Source organism: Elephantulus edwardii, unplaced genomic scaffold (genome assembly GCF_000299155.1).
Source record: "Elephantulus edwardii isolate Elephantulus edwardi_28Jun2011 unplaced genomic scaffold, EleEdw1.0 scaffold00029, whole genome shotgun sequence".
In the NCBI taxonomy this organism is placed as follows: Eukaryota; Metazoa; Chordata; class Mammalia; order Macroscelidea; family Macroscelididae; genus Elephantulus; species Elephantulus edwardii.
Genome location: NW_006399779.1, coordinates 17842033 through 17850914, shown reverse-complemented (window position 1 = coordinate 17850914; position 8882 = coordinate 17842033).

The following is an 8882-nucleotide window of genomic DNA, read 5'->3' as shown; positions in this document are numbered from 1 at the left end:
TTTTGTATTTTAAATGAGATGATGTTGTCTGTAAACAACTTGGAACAAGCTACACGTTCACTATATGCTAGTTTTCTTTACACTTTCCCTTTGAATGAAAATGATTTTATTTTTCAAGTGCTTACCCATTAAAGATTCTATAAATAGTAAATTTAATCAGTAATTTTATATGTCTCTCTAGTCACTATTTTTACATGTTGAATTTCCTTTAAATAACAGGAGGCAAATTTATTTCAGAAATCTTTTAGTCTCTACCTTGCATCCACATAGATGAAACACTCTGCCAAGGCTGCTATTTTAAGTTACTTGGATTGATTCCAGTTTGTGTTCAGTAGAGCAGAACTGTCCCATTGGATTGTGTAGGCTGCAGTCTGGGGGATCAGGTTGTTATGCCCTTTCCTCACACAGCTTCCAGGTTGTTAGAACAGTTTACATTTCAGCCAGCAGCTGAGCTTAGACTTACATCATCAGAGCTCCATGGTTTGTGCTGAAATCCAGAGCAAGTTCCAATTCTTCTGTTATCTGGTGGATATGAATGCATAGCAAACCTGTAGGACAGAGTAGAAGTGCCCCATAGGGTTTCTGAGGTGTTTTGTTGGGGTTTTTTGTTTGCGTGTTTTTTGGTTTTGTTTTTTTTTTTTTACCTCATCTTCTTTTAAATGACATGCAAGGCATGGTTCATTACAAGTTCGCTATTAACTAAAATGTTGGCAGTTAGAATCCATTCTGTAGAAGAAGGATGAGGCAGTCCCCACCCACAAAGATGTACAGTCTCTGGAACTCCATGGTGAATTGCCATGAGCTGAAATAAACTTGAACAATGGATTTGGTTTTGATTTTGGCATGTTTAATTATTCATTAACTTTACATAATTTTACTGATTAACTTCACATGATTTTAAAATAGTACATTGCCAACATTGCTTCCATGAGTGTCCTTCACATTAATCATATACATTAGTACCTCTGTAGGATAAGTTTCTAGACATAGAGCTCTTGATCAATGTGTGTGCACTTTAAATTTTAATAGCCATTTCTAAATATTCTTTCATAAGCTGATTATCAATTTGCACATAAATGTAATAATTTTCAGCATCCTTTTAGATAATGACATACTTTTAACAAGCAATCCAATGACAGCTCAAATTTTAGCTTACTCTGCATCACTTAAAACCTAAAATATAACCTTTAATACCTTTATATTTATAATAATATTTTAACAGGATAATTGACAAAATTAACAAGTAAAAATTCTCATTAAAAGTGATATTTTGCTGATTTTTTTTAAATTTTATTACCAGTCTGTACAAAAGCACAGGATCTATAATAGAGACAGTAGAGAATTCCATTTGTCTTTCAATATTGCTTTTGTGCTTAGCAAGATTTCAATAAGCATTGAATATGGAACTGGATTACATTTAAAAGAAAGCAAATCGTAGCATTTCCTTCGTCAGAATTTGCACAATATGTTATATGAGTGAATCCTGGATGGTTTGAACTACTCTTAAATCTTGCTTAATTTGTAAAAAAAAAAAAAAAAAAGAAAGAAAAAGAGTCTATCTTTTGATCTTTCAGTCAATCATATTATCTATTATGCCCTGAATTAAAAGGGTGGTGTTGCATTTAAGTTCAAGCTGTATCCTAAAGTATAGTATTGTGAGTAATAGGATACTATTCACAAGGATAGTAGGAAGTGTTGTTAATATGACTATGATTCAAATATATGCAACAGTGACTAGAGCCAAAGAAGAAGACATTGAGGCTACTGGTCATATTTTATAGTCCAAATGTGAAAGAAAACTTGCAATAAAGATGCATTATTAATTATCAGTAACTGAAATGAAAAAGTTGGAAACTAAGAAGAAGAAATGGTAGTTGAAAAGTATGGCCTTGATGACAAAAATAAGGCTGAATATCAAATAGTGTAATATTATACATTCAATATGGATATCACAAATAGATTTATTAAAAAATGCAAATGACCTTACACATGGAGCTCACCTGATGGACTGCACAGGTACCAGATTGACTATATCTGGGGGAGGGGGAATAAAACAAAACATAAAAGAAAAATATATTGGAGATGTTTAATGTCAAAACCAGCCCAGGTGCTGACTGTGAAATATATCACTAATTACTCATGTGAAAATTCAAATTAAAGATGAAGACAATGAAAATAAGTCCACAAGAACCAAAATACAATTCTAAATATATCCTAATTGAATTTAAAAATCATTTCCAGAGTAAAATTGAGCCATTGAACACGAATGATCAAAGATGAGTTATAACATCAAAGGTATCTATGAAGAGAGTGAAAAGACATTATAAAAAAAGAGGAAGAAGAAAAGACAAAAAAAAAATCGAAGTCAGAAGAGACTCTGATAATTGCACTAGAGCTTCAAGACACCAGAAGAATGGAAGTGTTGCTATGTGCAGTCAAGTTATTGAGACTCATAGCAAACCTATGTACAACAGCCCTATACCGTGCTATATCCTGAGCCAACCTTATAGTCTCTGACACATCTACCCCCATTACCCTAGTCACTGAGTCAATCCATCTTATTGAGTGTCTTCCTATTTTGTCCCTCCAACCTCCCAAGCATGACGTGGGGAGAAAAGTAAAAATAAAAGAAATGAACATTTTATACACAGGGTATGAAGAGACACTTCACCAAAGAAGGAAGACATTCAGACAGCAAACAAACACATGAAGAAATGGTCAAAATCCCTGGCTCTAAGATATATGCAAATCAAAACAACTATGAGATATCATCTCAACCCAGTTACAATAGCCAAGCCCAACAGAGCAGCAAACAACAATTGCTGGTGAAGGTGTGGAGAAATTGGAACCCTTATTGACTGTTGGTGGGAGTGTAAAATGGTACAACCACTCTGCAAGGTAGTATGGGACTTTCTCAAAAAGTTGGAAATAGAAATACCATTTGACTCAGCAATTGCACTACTGGGAGTATACCCTAAAGAAATCAGAACTGCCACCAAAACAGATATATGCACACTCATGTTTACTGTTGCATTGTTCACAATGGCAAAGACATGAAAGCAACCCAAGTGCTCATCAACAGATAAAGAAGCTGTGGTATAGTCACACAATGACATACTGCACAGCACTGAAAAACAAGGAACTCATAAAATATTATACAAAATGGGTGACCCTGGATGACATTATGCTGAGTGAAATATCTCAGTCACAAAAGGATAAATCTGCATAATGCCACTGTTATAAATCAGGAAAGACATAGGGGTTGGGGGAAATTAAGGAAAGAGAGGATAAATAATGAAAACTGAATTTAAATAGATGAGGGAAAGGACTGTCTAAAATAAATATATGATTAGGTATTATTTGCATGACAACAGTCCAAAATAAGAGGTACATAGCAAAGTGAACTGGGAGGGAAGGGGTACAGGGAAGGAGGGAGGAAATTGTGCAACAGTGAAAGGATCTTTTTGAAGAGAAAAGTGAACTGGGTAAGGGGGCTAGGGAGAAAAAGATGCAACAATGAATGAATGGAAATCCAAGTTTTCTGTAAATTAAACTAAAATTTCTGTAAATTAATTAAAATATGAATGAAACAATTAAAAAAAACAATGGAAGATTTTAAAGGGCAACTTGAGAGCTCAAAGCAAAGTATTATAATGGAATGTGCAAAGAAATGGAATTGGTCAATCAAGTACACGTTAATCATCAAACTGACATACTTGCTTCAGTATTTGAAGAGGGCCTGGACACTTGCCCAACACAATACATCTCCTTATTTTTGTCTACTAATACCAAGAGTGGATTGTTGATCCAAGTAAAATGGAATAATTTATAGCTTCAATGTTTTCTCCATCTCTCATTTTGTTGACTGTTGTGCCTATGGTGAGAATCTCTTCCTTTCCTACTTTGTACCTGTAGCGAGGCAAGGCTATTCTTTGGAAAGTGACAGCATGCTTGAAAAGAAGGAGAATCAGTGAAGAGAGGACGACCCTGAAAGAGATGGATTGACACAGCAACTTCATCAAGTGGTACTAGTGTCTCTGAAATGATGGGGTGACACAGGATGGGGCAAGTTTCAAGTTGGCTGCCCATAGGGTTGCTATGGGTTGTACTTGACTTGATGGCTCCTAACAACAACAACAACATCTAAAAACAACAAATATGAAATTCTTTAAATCAAACAAACATTATGCATTGTCACAATCAATACATTAATATAGAGAACTATATGAATATCTTAAATATTTAAGTTCACCTGGGTGGCTAAAAACATATTTATTTTTTTGCGTTAAGAGGTTTCAAGTCCATATTTGGCCCTTAGTAGTGTGTGATAAAATTGTTAGTGTTTGTTGTTGTTAAGTGATGCCAAGTATGACTCATAGCAACCCTAAGAACAAAAGAACTAGAAAATGACTAAGGATAATAGAAGAATTTATACTTTTGAGTTGTAGCATTGTAGAACAGTACTGAATAGCCTATCAACTGCTAAAAGAAAAAATATATGTCTCAGCAAAGATGCAACCAGAGAGCTCGTTAGAGGAAACGATGATAAAGTTTTGTCTCACATACTCTAGGCATGTTGGTAGGAGAGACTATTCCTTGGAAATAAACATCATGCTTGGAAACGTGGAGAGTCAGCAAAAGGGAAAAGGACCCTTAATCAGATGGATTGACCAAGTGTTTCCAACAACGAGCTCAAAGTATGCCACAGACTGTGAGGGGTCATTATGGGTTGTAGTCAACTCTATGGCACTTAACATCAACAATAGCATCAGTTGGTGTTGTAGGGAGCTCTGGTGCCATAGTCTATTTCAAGTTGTCCTGACAACCCAGAGGTTGTGCTTCTATGTTGGTTTAAATCTACTGTTAACTCAGAGGGAGAAACACGGGCAGTTTCTTGCCATGTGATTTACAGCCACAGACACCCAAAGTAGGATCAGCTGTGACCTGGAACAACTGTAGCAAATATTAGAGTTTTAGTACTGATGATTAATCTGAGAGATGTCAGATTCGTTAGATAATCTTATTTCCTATATTATTATGTTGGTTAAGTAGATTGTGAAATTCTATAGGACCACCTAAGACTGTGCAGAGTCTCTTCACATGGTTTCTTAGGCTAATATCACTTCAGGACGAAACTTCATGCATGGCTCACTAGTGGATTAAAAGCACTGTGAAACCAGGACAACTTTTTACCTCTATTCACTCCAAGTTAGCTTTGATGTCTTAGCAGGTAAGGTATTGTGTTGCCTACTCAGTAGTGGTGCCTACAATCTACCAGCTACTTCTCAGGAGAAAAAATGGGCATTTAATGCCTCTGAAAATCTTATGGAGAGTCAAGTATGAGTTTGTTTTTACTAAATGACAATAAGTTGAGTTGTGTTTGAATTTGCAAGGAAACATGAAACGTGGATGTGGTGTTAGGATTTCTTACTTTTCTATTCATTTCTAAGACAAACATAAGAGAGAGAGTGAACCACTCTAGAGAGGTTGAGGCAATATGTAACCCTGACAGACCCAGATGGACCTAGAGCCAGAAGGTTTTACTTGCTGACATGGGACTGCTATGAGTCAAAATTTGCTGGATGCCTTAAGAAATCACATTCTTCTTGCATATGTGATGTTGGACTTAACTTGGACTTTCAGTGTGTGGTAGCCTTTGCCTCCCCTTCCCAACCTCTTTTGCTAATAAACTCCACAACTGTGAGTTTAAAGAGTACTTATATACTCAATATGGTCATTTGCAACAAATTTCAAACACAGTGATTAGTAGAAGTAGATGAAGAAAGGAGCATGGGGGAACATGTTTTATACCATGGATGTTGTTAATGGGGACGGTTCTCCTTTGTGAAGTTGATAGAAGTTACACTCCACATTGTATTTGCTCCTTTCACTGGTGGTATTAGAAGTGGTAGGATTTGATGCAATGACTCCAGATTCATAGACATACGGGAATTTGTAAATGTGTGGAATGGGAAGTATAGCTGAGTTGGCTACTGTTGTTACTACCAATAGAGGAAGAGTGACCTGAAGACACAGTTTTTGCCTAGGATGAAAGCCAGAGGCCCAAGACCATGTGGTTATAAATGAAGTATAGTTAAAGATTGTATTTAAGGATGGTCAATGAAGATTAAACTGATATTTTTTAAAAATCTATGTATTGATGTTTTTGTTTTTCTATGTAGTAACTTTGAGATATATTGCAAAAACGAATATAAAGGGCATGTAATTTTATAATATATTATGAAAGTAATTAAGATTTTTGTTTGGTGTTAAGATACATTGTATTAAAAAAAATTTTAAAAAAAATAATAAAAAAGATACATTGTATTATTAAAGTATTATTGATTTTACTCTACAGGAGGTAGTAAGATATATAGCAAAAATAAATACTGGATGATATAACCTTCTATTTAGAGGAAGAATATAAGCCGGCCTTCAAGCACTGCTAAATTGGATATGCTAAAAGGAAAATTGATCCTAAAGAAATACATGTGGAAAGTAGTAGAATTTGGTGGAAATCATGGGGATTGGCCTGGAAAAGACTAAGTCCTCAGTACTTTGAAGAGAGCTCTGTTTCAAAGAAGACAAGTAGAAAAAGATAGACTTTGCAATTGTACTGAAACATGGTAAAGCTGGTGTCTATCAGATATTCTCTCCAGAACAAAAAGAAGAAAAAAAAAGAGCTTTTGAATATGTTCAAATTATAGGGACTCTTGGATCAACTTGATGAACGAAAGTTAATGCCATTTAGTGGAATTTCTCTACAGAAAAAAAGAACACATGGAACCAGAAACCAAGAAAGCAATACCATTAACAGTAGCAAACCCAAGATTAAATACCTGGGAATAAACATAAGAAGAGACATTAAAATCCTTTGTGAAGAAAACTACAAAACACTACTACAAGAAATAAGAAGAGACCTAATTAAATGGAAAAAATATGCCCTGTTCATGGATAGGAAGACTCAACATAATGAAAATGGCAATCCAAACCAATAAACAAACTACATGTTCAATACAGTACCAGGATAAATAAAAAACTCCTTTTTACAAGAGACAGAAAAGTCAATTGGCAGGTTTCTTTTGAGAAGAAAGAGACTTCTAATAAGCAAAGTCTTCTGAGGAACATAAATGAAGTGTAAGCTTTAGCACTACCAGATCTCTAAACCTTCTGCTACACAGCTGTAGTAACCAAAACAGCATGGTCTTGGTACAATGATAGTACATAGATCAACAGAATAGCATCAGCAACCCAGAAATTCACCAACCAATCTACATTCAATTGATATTTGACAAGGAATAAAAACTTATTAAATGGGAAATGACGAACTCTTCATCAAATGATACTGGCAAAATTGGACAATATCTGCAGAAAACTAAAACAAGATTGACATCTCATACAATATGAATAATTCAACTCAAGGTGGATCAGATTTATAAGGTAAAGCCCCAATCATAAGGATCATAAGAGACAAAATGGGACCAAACTTAAAAACCCTAGCCTATGACATACATAAGCTTTAAACATAGCCAGAAATGGATAAATAGGAGAAAACAATATTAATGAATTAGACTTTTTGAACATTAATTGCCTATGTGCATCAAAAGCTTTTTGCAATAACTTGAAAAGAAAGCCTACAGTTTGGGGGGAAAGTTTTGGCAATTACAAATCAGACAAGGGTCTCATAACAAAAGTTTGCAGAGTCTCCACAAGAAGTCCAATCATCCACTAACAAAATGGGGGGGAAAAGACATTAAAATACTTTTCCCAAAGGAAGACATTCTGATGGCCAAGAGCCCACATAAAGAAATGCTCAAAATCACTAACAATCAGAGAGAAGAAAATCAAAACAATGAGACACCCTCTCACTCCAGTAGCAGTATCAACATTTAATAGGACAGCAAACAATAAATGTTAGAAAGGATGGGAAAAGACTGGACATTTCCTACACAGCTGGCAGAATTATAAAATGGTACAACCTCCTGGAAGGCAGATTGGTGTTTCCTAAAAATGTTGCCTTTACTCTTTTTGCAGTGGAGACTGGTAACAATGCGGCTTGCCGTTCTTTCTTTAGTAAGGCAGGATACTTGTCTAGCCAATCGCATTTGAAAGTTTGAAATTTCAAACCAAATATTGCTTCTAACAAAGAAACAGCTTACCTTGACCAATATCTAGTTAATTTTGAAGAGGGAAAGATATCTAGAAAGAAAGAGTTCGCTAATTAACAAAATCTTGAAGTACAGCAATTCTAAATCAAGCCTGTCCAAGTGTATTTCACGTTTTTACTAGGCTGTTTGCATCTTAAGAACTTTGATCGCTCAATGGTAAATAGTCGTGTAGTCAATTCAAAGGCACCTGGTTCAAATTCACCAGCTGCTCTAAGAGCAAATACCGACCATGTGATTATTATTACTATTGTTGTTGTTATTAATATTATTATTTTATACTGGTTTAATTACAAACTCGAATACATTGTTTTTCACACTGGATCTTTCCCATTTTTCACTGCCTCCCCCCATCAGATTTTACAGCCCTGATTAGTTCCCCCCACCCTCATCTGCTGCCCCCCTCTCCCTTCTTGGATCCTCTTTGTAGCCTCTGCAAATGTACTAGAGAAAGCTATGAATCTATTCTGACTCATACCACTTAACAACGACATTGATGTCTTGTTTAATGACATTTATATGGGAATGACAAACTCAAAAAGGGCTGAAACCTGTGTTAACTAAGTGATCTGAACCATCCTCAACATGTGTATTGAAGTAACAGCAATACAAGTTAGGCATAAAACTTTAAAATGTTAAATTTATGAAATATTTTTAGTTACAAAGCATTAGAGGGAATTTAGAAACAACCACAACTTAAATGCAAGTTTCTGTCAG